At 44.4% G+C, this 13,167-nt stretch overlaps 1 long non-coding RNA gene across 1 annotated transcript in view; it reads right to left on the bottom strand.

Annotated features, from left to right (window-relative positions):
• The window catches only part of LOC106505168, a 40,981-nt gene that overhangs the window by 14,276 nt on the left and 13,538 nt on the right, over positions 1–13,167 (bottom strand). Inside the window, exon 3 of the long non-coding RNA XR_001299309.2 lies at positions 3,865–3,969. This is a non-coding gene — a long non-coding RNA (uncharacterized LOC106505168). The remainder of the gene's footprint in view (positions 1–3,864; positions 3,970–13,167) is intronic.

The raw sequence follows: 13,167 nt of genomic DNA, 5'->3' as shown, positions 1-13,167 counted from the left end.
CCATGCGAAATGGTACGTCATTGTGGTTTTGATTTGCATTTCTCTAGTAATTAGTGATGTTGAGCATTTTTCATGTCCCTGTTGGCCATCTGTTGTCTTCTTTGGAGAAATACCAATTCAGGTCTTCTGCCCATTTTTCAATTCTGTTGTTTGTTTTTCTGCTGTTGAGTTGTCTGAGTTGTTTGTATATTTTGGAGATTAAGCCCTTTTCAGTTGCATCATTTAAAACTTTCACCCATTCCGTAGGTTGTCTTTAGAATGAACTATTTTTGTCCCATGTGAGAATTTTCAGTTGGACATTCGCTTGCAATGCTAATGTGTGGGCAAGTTCCTGGGTTTTGATCTCGGGGTTCCCTCTCACTAGCTGAGTGACCCTCTCTGCACTCCAGTCTTCTCATGGAGGGTACAGGAGCACAGTAGACAATCGGTTTGTACATTTCCTTGCACAGCTTCCTTATTCCATGGGAGTGTGCTCAGTGCCGTGGCTCTGGGTGTTCTCTTGCATGTGGAACACACTGGGGAGTTATGTCAACCCCCACCCCCCTCCATCAATGGGCTGAGGGATTTGTCAAATGCCCATGAAGGGATTTGTCAAATGCCCATGATGTGCAGGGAGGCATTCCCTGGAGGCTCAGTGGGTTAAGAATCTGGCATCGTAGCTGCTTTGGCTCAGGTTACTGCTGTGGCACAGGTTCGATCCCTGACCCCCAGGAAATTCTGCCTGCCACAGGTGCAGCCAAAAAGAAAAGAAACGTATGCAAGGATTGTGGGAAAAGACAACTATGAACGAGACATGAGTAAAGAATACGAACGCTGAAATGCAGAGAAGAGGAGATATTCTGTGATGTGAAACTGTGATGTCTGGAGTAGAGGCCCAGTGTGGGGGAGTGAGAGAGCAGCAGTCACCCTCACCCGCCAGGAGGGCATATGAATTCGTCATAGGTCCGTGAGGCAACTCTGGCACCAGAGCTGGGTTCAGGCACTTCCTGTGCCCACCAGCAAGCTCTCCTGATATGCTGTTTATCAAATGACCACCTCTTTCTCATTTTCTCTGTGTATAAGCAAGATAACCTCTCCCTCTCTCCATTTCCCTTAGAAAATAAAAGGAATAACACCATTTACCCCTTGGTGGTATTGTATTGTCATTAAAAGGAAATAAGATAAGCCTATTTATTTACAAATAAAGTATCTAGTTATTCCTATAAATTTGAAATACTGAAACATGCTTCCTATAAAAGAGCTATGACTGCTCTTGAATAAGAAATTACCTGTTTCATGATAGAACAGTTTCTTGCACCCAGATTGATCTTTTGCAAAGGAGAGTGCCACCCCTGACTCTGGCCATAGATAACTTTTGGGATGGTGGCACAGCCCACATCTGCATCCTTGTCACCCACAGACATGGCTCCGATGTCTGCAGCAATATTTGCATCTCTAGTGCTAGACCGTAGATGACACTACGGAAGTGAAGCCCTGATATAACAGGTAATCTCTTCTGAAAATTTAGAATTAAATCTAGCAAGTTTCTCTTGGTCCTTAAACCGGAACATCCAGGCACATCCACATTTGACCCAGTGCATAGTGAATCAGAGAAAAACAGTTTATAAAAAGAAAAAAAAAAGGAGACAGATGAGAGTGACAGAGACAGATGAGGTTACTGAGTCTAGACTCTCATGTGGCCCTTCTGTGCATCTTTGTCTGATATGCAAAGTTTCCACATCCTTTAAGTCTTTTTGTTAAGCTGGTTTCAATGGGTTTTTATTGCTTACAACCAAAGGGTCCCTAATTAAATATCCAGATTTCCAAGGCCTTCTCTTCCTTCCTCATTTTTGTTTAAGGCTTCTGTTTACTGTCAGGTCCAGCAAAATGTTAGCAGAGTTAGAGACGAAAACAGGTTCATCCCATTTGTATTGCATGCTGGCTGTGCAGGCTTTTTCAAACTCTGATGATACTGGAAGCTGTTTGGTTGTTTATCCAGTGCTCCTGGGTCAGTGTTTGTCCTCGGTTTTATTTAAAAGGATGGAGGAAGAGGGGACACTCTGTCCTTGGCATGGACCAGCATCACTCAGTGGCACATCTGTTTTCCAAAGTCATTAATGGGTCCTTCTGGAAGCAGCCAATCCTTCCTCAAGCATTAGGTCAGCAATCTTGATTAGAATCGGCATCACCCACCCATGAAACTGGAAGCTTCCCTGTGATTTATTGTTACAATAAAACCTCACTAATTAGCCATAATTAGGAGGAAAAGCCTGTCGCGGTTTTAAGGTTCTGAAAGAAGCAACATTATAATTTCCTCCAGCTTTACATAGTGATTTAAATTAGGTTAACCAAGTATATTTGACTTCATGTATAAATAAAAATTGTTTCTAGATAGCACATCAACTTAATATGTGCGTTTTTGGTGTGCAAACGGTCTTTAAGGATCCACTTGCTTTTTCAGCCAAATTAAACATTCTGTTTACATTCTTAGAGTATTAATAGTTTAGCAAGGGCTTTCTCCCATTGAAAATGCAATGACTAATTTAATCTGAACGCTTGTCAAAATTATTTTTAAACAAGTAGGGCCTGAATTGTAGTGATTATCGTTATTTTGGGATCAATACGACAATGATTAGGGGAAAAAAACAGGATGAGTTAGAGTGTCATGAAAACCTGTCTGAAAGCTTTTGTGCTTTCACAGAGGTTTCCGTGGTGGTTGAAAATGAAGCTGATTTATTTAAGTCTAGTGGGATGATTGTGTTGGAGATGTGCTGAACGTCATTTCTCCTGCGTGTTTGATAACGCTGTGATCTTTACACCATGGTTCCAATTTACAGAGAGACAAGGGGACATGCAAAGAAGCCTGAGACGGAATGTTTCATGCCCCATATCATTTGTCCTGATTGTTTATGTGCTGTGTATGAAGTCGAAAGAAAATGAGCTGGGAAGCCAAAATTGATGCTGGGGATAGCGATATCTTAAAAGCCATGCTCATTTCCAGCCAGCAGGAATGTTTCTCTGGACACCTGATGCACGCTGCATTAGGCTGTCAAGGCCCAGAGTTTTGATTTTTGTTGGGGAAGCAGATAAAAGCTGGGTTGAGGAAGCCGGGTTCAGCATTTGGGTCGGCCCTTGGAGCATGTCTGCTAAGGAGTCCAGAGAGCCTGACTCATACTGGCCATTCATCTCCTAGTGGCACCTTCGCCCCACCTCCTCTCTCTTCCTGTTACACTGATGCTTTCAGCTTCCTGCCTGACTTTTCACCTGAGCCCATCAAATTCTCTGCACAGTCTAGTAGGATGAAGCATGCCTGAAAACAGAGGCAGGTTTTTGGAACTCCTTGCAAAGTGTCCACATTCTGGTGTTCCTTCCCATAGAAGTAGAAGCCGCAGCCTTGCCCAGTTGAGGCCAAAAGAGCAACTTTGATGTTACGGGGTCAAGTCTGCTAGAGGCGTGCCCTTGGTAGATCTCCCAAGCAGTTAAGTCAGGACTAGACAGGCTGTTAATGTTGCCAGAGTTAGGGGAGGAAGATGAGAACATGCTTTTCTGTTGTTGGAACCGTGGGGCTTCAACCCTACTTGCAGTTCAGCCTCTGGGCAGGAATGACTGACGGGTTGCAGGTGAATTCTCCCTGAGGAATTTGTTGTGCTCACCCAGAGCACCAGCCCTTGTCCCAGTTCTTTGGAACGTCAACATTTTTGAATGTCTGTTATTTATATGGCACCTTTGCTTCTTTTAAAAAAAAAAATTTATGGAAGTATAGTTGATTTACAGTGTTGTGTTAATTTCTGCTGTACAGAAAAGTAATTCAATTATACATATATATGTTTTTTCATATTCTTTTCCATTATGGCTTATCACAGGATATTGAATATATTTATTTACCTGTGCTAGAAACAGTATCTTGTTTATCCATTTGTAACTTTGATCCCAAACTTCCGGTCCATCCCTCTCTGCAGGGAGAGTATTTAATGAAAAAGAGAAGAGGACCTAGAACAGAGAAATAAAGGAGGTCATCCTCTCACAGACAGGCAGATGTGGAAATGGACCACATGCAGGAACAGAGAACAGTCACTCACAGAGCAGGAGGAAAACCAAGCTGCTCTTGTGCTGTCAGGCCAACTGGGGGAACGAACATTTCAAGAGGGAGGGAGTACCTATAGGTGTCGGATGCTGCAGAGAGGTTGGCATAGGTAAGAAACAAAATGTGATTAAGAGGGATGAAGCTGCATGGTCTCTCCAGCTCATCTGCTGCATCTGATTCCAATTCCTACAGACAAACCACTTAGCAAAATGGGTTATTCTTATTACTATTCTTCTGACAAAGCATATTGCAAGGATATAAATGGCAGAGTTTACTTTTTTTTTTTTTTTTTGTCTTTTTTGCCTTTTCTAGGGCCGCTCCCACAGTGTATGGAGGTTCCCAGGCTGGGGGTCTAACCAGAGCTGTAGCCGCCGGCCTACGCCAGAGCCACAGCAACGCAGGATCCAAGCCACGTCTGAAACCTACACCACAGCTCATGGCAACGCCGGATCCTTAACCCACTGAGCAAGGCCAGGGATCGAACCCTCAACCTCATGGTTCCTAGTCGATTCGTCAACCACTGAGCCACGACGGGAACTCCTGGCAGAGTTTACTTTTAAGCAAAATGTAGATGATATATAGAGTTCAGTGGTTCCTAGGTGGACTTTGGGATATCATGAACTACTAACATTTGAGGGGGAAAAAGTGGGTCACTGGAATGTTAATGTCAATTCATAGGGAAGTCTGAGCCCAGGGAAGGAATAGTTTCAGAATCATTTAGGAGACATGAAACCCAAAGAACATGATCATTTCTGTTGGCTTGTCTTCTGATCCTCAGTTCAGGTTAGAAATCCTTAGGAGAAAAGGGTATGATTTATGGTCCTTGACCACCATCAACGTGTCCTGTTCTGGGCACTGTCATTTGCCCTGATGCTCATTTGCCAAACTCACACCTGTGACATTCTGGATTGACTCAGAGAAAAGAGTGGTTCCAAGAGGTGCCAAGGAGAAGCCTGCAAAGTCTCCAGCACCTTTGACCATCTTTAAGCTCCATCAGCCTCCTGACCCCCCACCACAAATAAACACACAGCCACATACTCTCAATTTTCAAATATATATGTTTTGTCACTTGAAGGCAAGTCCCCTGGCTGCCTTATGGTCCCCCTACACACCACACACACACGCACACACACACACACACACAAGCACACGTCTGGCACTGGACGGGTGAAATTCTATGTGATGTGGTGTCTGGTGCTGGTTGTTGTTAGTAGAGTAAGGCTTTAAAAGGAGGAGATTACTAAAACCAAGGCGGAAGTAACTCTAAAAGGGAGCCTTGACAAAGGAGGCTTTTTTTCCCAGCGCCACTCTGCCTTTGGCAGTTGAGCAAATTAGGCATTCCTTTTGCTTCTGACAGTATTTCAAACTAACATAGCCTCCCTCATTTTGAGAGTACAGACATCATTCATTATTATATTGACATTAGCCAGAATATTTTAATGTCAGCAAAGACATGTAAACGATTGTTCACCTAATTATTTCTTATATCCCCTTGGGAAGTTTCTGTGTATACAAGATTTTAAATAAGGCATAGGTCCAGATTGATTTTTTGTTGTTGTTCTTGTAAGAATCCTGAATTTTTTCAAGGATGCAGTTTAAGTGAACTTGGAATAAAGCTTTAGTTTCCTATTTTCTGACTAATGTTCCATAAATGTCATAACTTTGCTGCTTAATGGGGAGTGTGTTTTTTCATGTAATAGATACGCCAAACATTAATGAAGGGAAGAGAAGGAAGGACTGAAAACTGCCATCTCAAGCTCAAAAACATCAAAATTAGCAATAAAAGTAGACATTTCTTATCACCAGGAATGGGAGGGAGGTAGTCAACAGACACTGAAACAGACATAGCCTGGTCCTGGCTCCCAGATTTCCCATGAGGGACTCTTGGGGTGAACTTGACCCAGCAGTTCAACTGCCTCGTGCCTGTGTTTCCTCCATCTGTTCCTCAGGGACTGTAAAGCCCTTGTGCCCAGATGACATTGAGGTTTCCAGCTGGTGCAGGGGTGTTGTAACAGAGATTCCATGACATGGCCCTAGGACATCTGTGTCACCCCACTGTTCCCCTAAGACTCTGGGGAGGGGCGTTCATCTAACTTGGAGATTTGTGCAGACATCTGTGGTATCCAAACTCAGCAGATCTATCAGCCCTTAAATGAAAGCCACTCTGTAGGAACCACGACACAGCGTGGCAGAAGAAATGTCCTTCTGATCGAGTTGAAAGTATGAATCCCAGACAAACTTTCAGAAATGTAGTTTTATTACTTTGACAGATGTATCGTAACTAGAATCAGGTTCAATGCTGACCTAATCCCTGTTTAATTCTTTAAGAAACACTGAGACAGATTTTTAAGAGTGGTTATTTTTAGTGTTTCCCTTATGTGCTTCTAAAGCCACTTCTAAAGTGAGGGTTCTTGAAAACCTACATAATTTGAGCATTCTTCAGTGACGGTTTTTATGTTCTTCCTTGGTTTAATGAGTATTTATTTCAGTGTTAAATTTTACATATTTTCCGCATGAGTCTCAGATTGTTGACTAAAGGGGTCCCCCTATATGAAGTTTTATTATTGTGAGAGTTATCTTTTATCCCAGCTTTTTTCTGCTTACATGGTGCTTGGCAAACATAATAAATATTGCATAAATGAAGTAGTGAATGAATGAATGAAGGACAGAAGGCCATAGATTTAACTCTCACGCCCTTTAGTTGATTTCACTTTATTCTCTTCTGCAGAGACAGAATCCCTAATTCTGACCATCTATTTAATGCCATCTGCAAAGGTCATTTGGACAGTGGAGGCTTAGTCAGTTCAGGCTGCTGTAAGAAAAGTACAATATACCAGCTGGCTTATAAGCAATAGAGATGTGTCTCTCACAGTTCTTGAGATGGCCAGCATGGTCAGGTTCTGCTGAGAGCCCACTCCTGGTTCTCAGACAGACAGACATCTTCCTTCTGTGTCCTCATGTGGCAGAAGTAGCAGGGGAACTCTCTGGGTCTCTTCTAGAAGGACACTAATCCCATTCAGGAGGGCTCCACCCCCTTGACCTAATCACCTCCCAAAGGCCCAGTCTCCTACTGTCATCACACTGGGGGTTAGGATTTCAACACATGAATTGGGGGGTGACACCCAAGCATTCAGTCCACAGCAGCCACAAAGGAGAGCTTATTACTGCCGTGCAACATGGGCTTTGTTCCATTGCAGCAGAGTTTCCTGATCATGGAGATGATCTCATCAAGCTTCACATTTACACATTGAGGAGCAGAGGAATTAGGAGGTGTACACACTTCCTGGCTGCCCAGGAGTTAGAAAGAGCATGTTGTAATTCTCTCTTTATATTTGAGCAGAGAGACCTCTGGCTCCTAGGGCTTCCCATGATGGGATGTGAAAGAGCAAGGCATCTGCTGGTTTCCCAAACTGTGAGAGTGGGCTGTCCTCTAGGGACCAGGGAGCCCCAGCATCCTTCCTCTGGGCTCCCTGGTCCCTTCCCCATCTCTCGGCAGCCCTAAACTGTGTTGGCCTAGAACAGATTTCAAGGATTAGGGGGAGAATGGATTTTCCCTGAAGAAGAGGCTTATGGCTGGGGACACATGGCTGTGCTTTGGTCAGGCTCAAGGAGTCTTTTCCAAACCGGCATTCTCCAAGTCTCTGTTCTGCCGGGTCTTGGCTGCTCCGCCTTGCTCTCCTCTGCCTCCTCCATTAGGGAGGTACTGTTCCTTCATGGAGACTCAGTCGCTGTGAACACTTTCTTAAATATGCCTTCTCTTGATGTTGCAAACAGAGCTAGGCTTCCCCTTTCCGTGCTCCCAGTGATACAAATTGCATTGGATTCTAGTCTCTACTTTCCAAGGGGTTTTTTTTGGAGGGGGGCCCTCAATTGCAGCATATGGAAGTTATTGAATGAGGGGTCATATCAGAGCTGCAGCCACAGACCTATGCCACAGCCAGAGCAATGCAGGATCCAAGCCACATCTGCAACCTATGCAGCAGCTCATGGCAACCCCAGATCCTTAACCCACTGAGCAAGGCCAGGGGGTCAAACCCACATCCTCATGGATCCTAGTTGCCTTCTTAACCTGCTGAGCCACAAGGGGAACTCCAACAAGGGCATTTGTGATACAGGAGGGACTGTGTGTATTTTACAGGAGAGGGTCTCTCTCTAATCCACATTGGATCCCCAGCCCCCAGCACAGAGTGGTTACTGTGTAGATGTCTGTGAGTGATTCAAAATCAAGCAACAACTTCATAATCACAGAGCTCCTTCCTAACATTCTTAGCTCTGCTTTCACGGTGCTAAGTATTCTGGAAGGATTTTCTCTAATGCATAAGCAAATGTATTTATAGTATGGCAGGCTGGCACTATATAACAGTGTGGCTGAGAAAATCAAAACAATAACCAGAAGTCATTAAAACAGTAGTCACCTGTGTAGATTATTTCTGGATTCACAGCTCAACTTGCCAGCTGGAGAATCCTGCCCTGATTATATTAGACTTATGACTGTCTCTAAGCCTTTTCCAAAAATAAGAAATTTTGTTTCCTGATGTTAAACCTCTTGCTTTTTCAGATTGCTGCAGCAAGTTCTTTTGTATAGAACAACTATTCCACAGAACAGGGATTGGTTCCTGTGAGTTTTGAAGATATTAAATCTGATATCCAACAATTACGTGTGTTATTATCAGTCCTGGCTTACAGATTGCTCTGCTTCATACACAGTTAGGCTTCATGGAATCCTAATGATTGGCTGGAGTCATGTCAAATGTCTGAAGGTCTTAATCCATAGCTTCCTCCCCAGGATCCCCAACAACTTGCAATATCATCATTCCAGTTGATAGAAAGCTTGTTTTCTTAACGGATCATTATTGTTACACTGTTTTCTTTTTAAGGATAGAAACGGATGAGGAAAAAATAGAGCCTGTTTTACTCATTAATGAGTCAGATGGAAAAGTCACCACTGCTTCGAATTATCAAGGGTCATTGTCAGGGTCTCTAACAAGGAAGCATGTTTATATCATCAAGAAAGCTGGCTCAGATGCCCAACTGTACAAAGTTAGGGGAATTTTTCTGACCGTGGTACCTACCCCCAAGTCCTATATGTGCCCAGGTCCTGTGGGGACATTGTTTGATGACTTGGTGGTCATTTGTGCCACTGAGATCAAATTTTGGAATATCATAAGAATAGTTCTGTGGTAAATGAGGCAAAAACATGTCCTGAGGAGAAATATTAACCATGTGCTCTGAATTTGTAGCTTTCCTTTTCCTTTGCACCTGCTCCATCACAGCCAGACAAGCAAAGGTGATGGGCCACCTCCTCCAAAAACACCGATTGGCTCTTAGAAAACAGTGTGAGCATAATGTGTTCATGCGACCGTCCCGTTGGGGTCAAGGGTAGTTATGGCTAGGGAGTTGGAAAGGTCTGAACTTGTCATCTACCTTCTGCTATGAGGTCACATTAAGGCTAGGGCTTTGAGAAGGCTTTCCTGTGCTGTCAGTAAAATAGAGGAGGTACCTCCGCCTAATACAATAACCGGTCCCTCCCATCCTCTCAGAAACCTTACTATCGCTCGGTCTGCTTTCTCCTTCTCATCATCATTGAACACACTCAAGTCTTTTTTTATCTTTGCCAAACCCTCCCTCCCTTAACCTCATGGCCACCTCCATCCCCAGCCCTGTTCACCATCTCCATGTCAGCCACAGTTCTCCAGAGCATTGCTTTCCTTACTGTATCCATCTCCCCTTCTCTCTTAACCCTCTCCAGTCCTGTTTTTCTTAACCCTCTCCAATCCTGTTTTGACCTTACTACCTCCACAAAACTACATAGTCTTTAAGGTACTAGTGATTATAAAGTTAAACATGGCTTTACCTATAACCCAGGCTTCACACTCCCAAGAAAAATGAAAACTTGGAGTTCCCATCGTGGCGCAGTGGTTAACGAATCCGACTAGGAACCATGAGGTTGCGGGTTCGGTCCCTGCCCTTGCTCAGTGGGTTCTGTGAGCTGTGGTGTAGGTTGCAGACGCGGCTCAGATCCCGCGTTGCTGTGGCTCTGGCATAGGCCGGTGGCTACAACTCCGATTAGACCCCTAGCCTGGGAACCTCCATATGCCATGGGAGCGGCCCAAGAAATAGCAAAAAGACCAAAAAAAAAAAAAAAAGAAAGAAAGAAAAAAATTAAAACTTATGTTCAGGCAAAACCTGCATGGAGATGTTTATGATGTCTCTGTTAATAATCCACAGAAAGTAGAAATTGCCGATCTAGCCTTCAACCTTCGAATGGATAAACAGTTTGCGATATGTACGTTTGCACGATGAAATACTGCTCAGCAGTGAAAAGGAATGAGCTATTGATTCAGGTAATGACATGAATGATTCTGAAATCTGTTTTGCTAAATGAAAGAAGCCAGGTCCCAAAGGCTACATAATGAATGACACCATGCGACATTTTGGAAAAGACAAAACTCAAATGCTGGAAAACGAATCAGTGGTTTCCAGGAGTTAGGGTGGGCGTTAAACTGCAGAGGGACAGCAGAAGGACATTTGGGGACGATGAGACTCTTCTGTATCATGACTGTGGTGTTGGATATGTGATTCTATATACTTTTCAAAATCCAGAGAACTTGACAGCACAGAGTGAATTTTACTGTATATTACTTTCGTAAGATATCAACCAGGATATAGGGGACCACCCCAAGTAGAATTCACACTAACAAATGAAAATAAATAAATAAATATTACTAATGATCCCTATGGCTCCATGGGGACTTGCTCGTCCTCAGCAGGCAGAGTCAAACCTGTCACACCCCCATCCCTTCACAGACTTCATCCTCTAGCTTTCTGGGCACCACACCCTCCTTCTCTCCTCCATTTGATTGGCTTCTTTTTCTTTTCTTTTCTTTTCTTTTTTTTTTTGGTCTTTTTTGCCATTTCTTGGGCCTCTTCCATGACATATGGAGGTTCCCAGGCTAGGAGTCTAATTGGAGCTGCAGCCCCCTGGCCTACGCCAGAGCCACAGCAATGAGGGATCTGAGCTACACCACAGCTCAGGGCAACACCAGATCCTTAACCCACTGAGCAAGGCCAGGGATCGAACCCACAACCTCAGGGTTCCTAGTTGGATTCGTTAACCACTGAGCCACGGACGGGAACTCCCAATTGGCTTCTTTTTCTAAGTCTCTTTTGCAAGCTCTTTCTCCTCCATTCAACCTTTCCGTGTTGCCATTTCTTGAGCCTCAGGCCCAGGCCACTCTTCTCACTCTACAGCTTCTCCCTAAACAACTCCATCCAACCCCACGATCTCAATCACCAAAGATGCCTCTGAACTTCCAATTTCCATCTCACACGGGACCTCTCTTCTGAGCTGCAGACTGATGTATGCTACTACCTGCTAGAAGTATCCACTTTGGACTGAACTATCCAACACTCAACTTGGATCTAAGCTTTCCCCACACTCCCATCTGCTTCTCCGGGGCCCCTGACTCTTTACGTCTAAGCACCTGGCTTCTTCCTTAACTTTCCCCCCATCTCTTCCTTCCCCCTCACTGCTCATCCTTGCATCTCATTCTCCCTTGAATCCATGTGTTTTCTCTGTTTCCACTGACATCCATGGCACTGGTCCAACCCACCCCACCTGTTGTCTACACTGCTGCACCTGTTATTTGATCTCCCAGTAGCATCTTCTTCAAACCTTCTCCACTTTGTAGCTGGAGTGATCTTTTAAAAACACATTAAATGGGAGTTCCTGTCGTGGCTCAGTGGTTAGCAAATCTGACTAGGAACCGTGAGGTTGCGCATTCGATCCCTGGACTTGCTCAGTAGGTTAAGAATCTGGAGTTGGTGTGAGCTGTGGTGTAGGTTGCAGACGCGGCTTGGATCCTGCATTGCTGCGGCTTTAGTGTAGGCCAGGGGGCTACAGCTCCGATTAGACCCCTAGCCTGGGAACCTCCATATGCCACGGGAGCGGCCCTAGAAAAAGCAAAAAATACAAAAAAAAAAAAAAAAAAAAACACAATAAATGGTTACATTCCTCTGCTTCACACATGCCTTTGATTTCCCATTGCCTCTAATAAAGCCCAGATTCCTCAATGCATCCTCCAAGGCTCTGCATGGTCTGGGCCCTGGTGACCTTTGACCTTTCTCCCCCACTGTGCTTCCCCGTATCTCTTACATCCAGCCACACCAGCCTTCCTTCTTCCCACAGATGCATCAGAATGTTCCCCACATCAGGCCCTTTGCATATCCTGCCCCCTCACCTACACCTCACTAATTAGTCATTATTCCAGCTTGAGGCCTCAGCTTAACTGTCACTGCCAAGGAGGCATCTCACGACCCCAGAGACTAGCTTTGTCTCCCCCATACATGCTTTCACAGCATCTCTTTCTGAGCATTTATCTTAAATATCAACCCCCTTCTCTGAAAGACAAAAAAAAGAAATAGGTCTGGCTTATTCGTTCCCTTGGAGCTAAGGAGGATGTAGAGTACACTGCAGGTACTCAATAAATACCTATTGGAAGGAAATGAAAATAAAGTTGAAAAGTTTAGTCATGCACAGCACAGTGGGTTGTACATAGGTACTGGCCAGCCACTGAAGGCACTGGTGCACACAAAGAAAAGGAGAAAGTGTGTCAAGTGGCACTGGTTAGGTAGTGCAGGGAGATTGGGGTAACTTAGAACACAGAGATTCTCATGTGGTGATGGGGCAGGGGGTCATAAGGGTCTGGATTAGGATGGTGACAATCTGAATGGAGAGGAAAAAATGTATAGGATTTGATGACTCGTATTTGGAAGGAGAAGGTTCAGAAATTAGGATCTAGTGATTTTTAAAATAATAAGACACTCAGAAAAGAGGACTAGGTTTCAGAGAAAGCTAATGATGTCAGGTCAGTAAGTTGTCCTGGGACCGTGGGGCTTACAGGGAATTCCAAGTGACCTAAGAAACAGAAGTCATCTTTCAAAGACGGCCCGCATGCCTTTTCCAAATCAGGACCGTCTGCAGGGAAAGCTGGAGTGGAGTCATGGTTTAGGAGGATAATTTTCTCTGCAGGTGGTCTCCTTCTCTGGGGGAGCAAGGGAGGGGCCTGTTGGGTGGAGCCAGACCGCCTTTGGTACCCAGCGGC

The sequence above is a fragment of the Sus scrofa genome, chromosome 10, assembly GCF_000003025.6.
Source record: "Sus scrofa isolate TJ Tabasco breed Duroc chromosome 10, Sscrofa11.1, whole genome shotgun sequence".
Taxonomy (NCBI): Eukaryota; Metazoa; Chordata; class Mammalia; order Artiodactyla; family Suidae; genus Sus; species Sus scrofa.
Note: the sequence above shows the minus strand (reverse complement) of the source record. Positions and strands in the feature narration are given on the sequence as shown.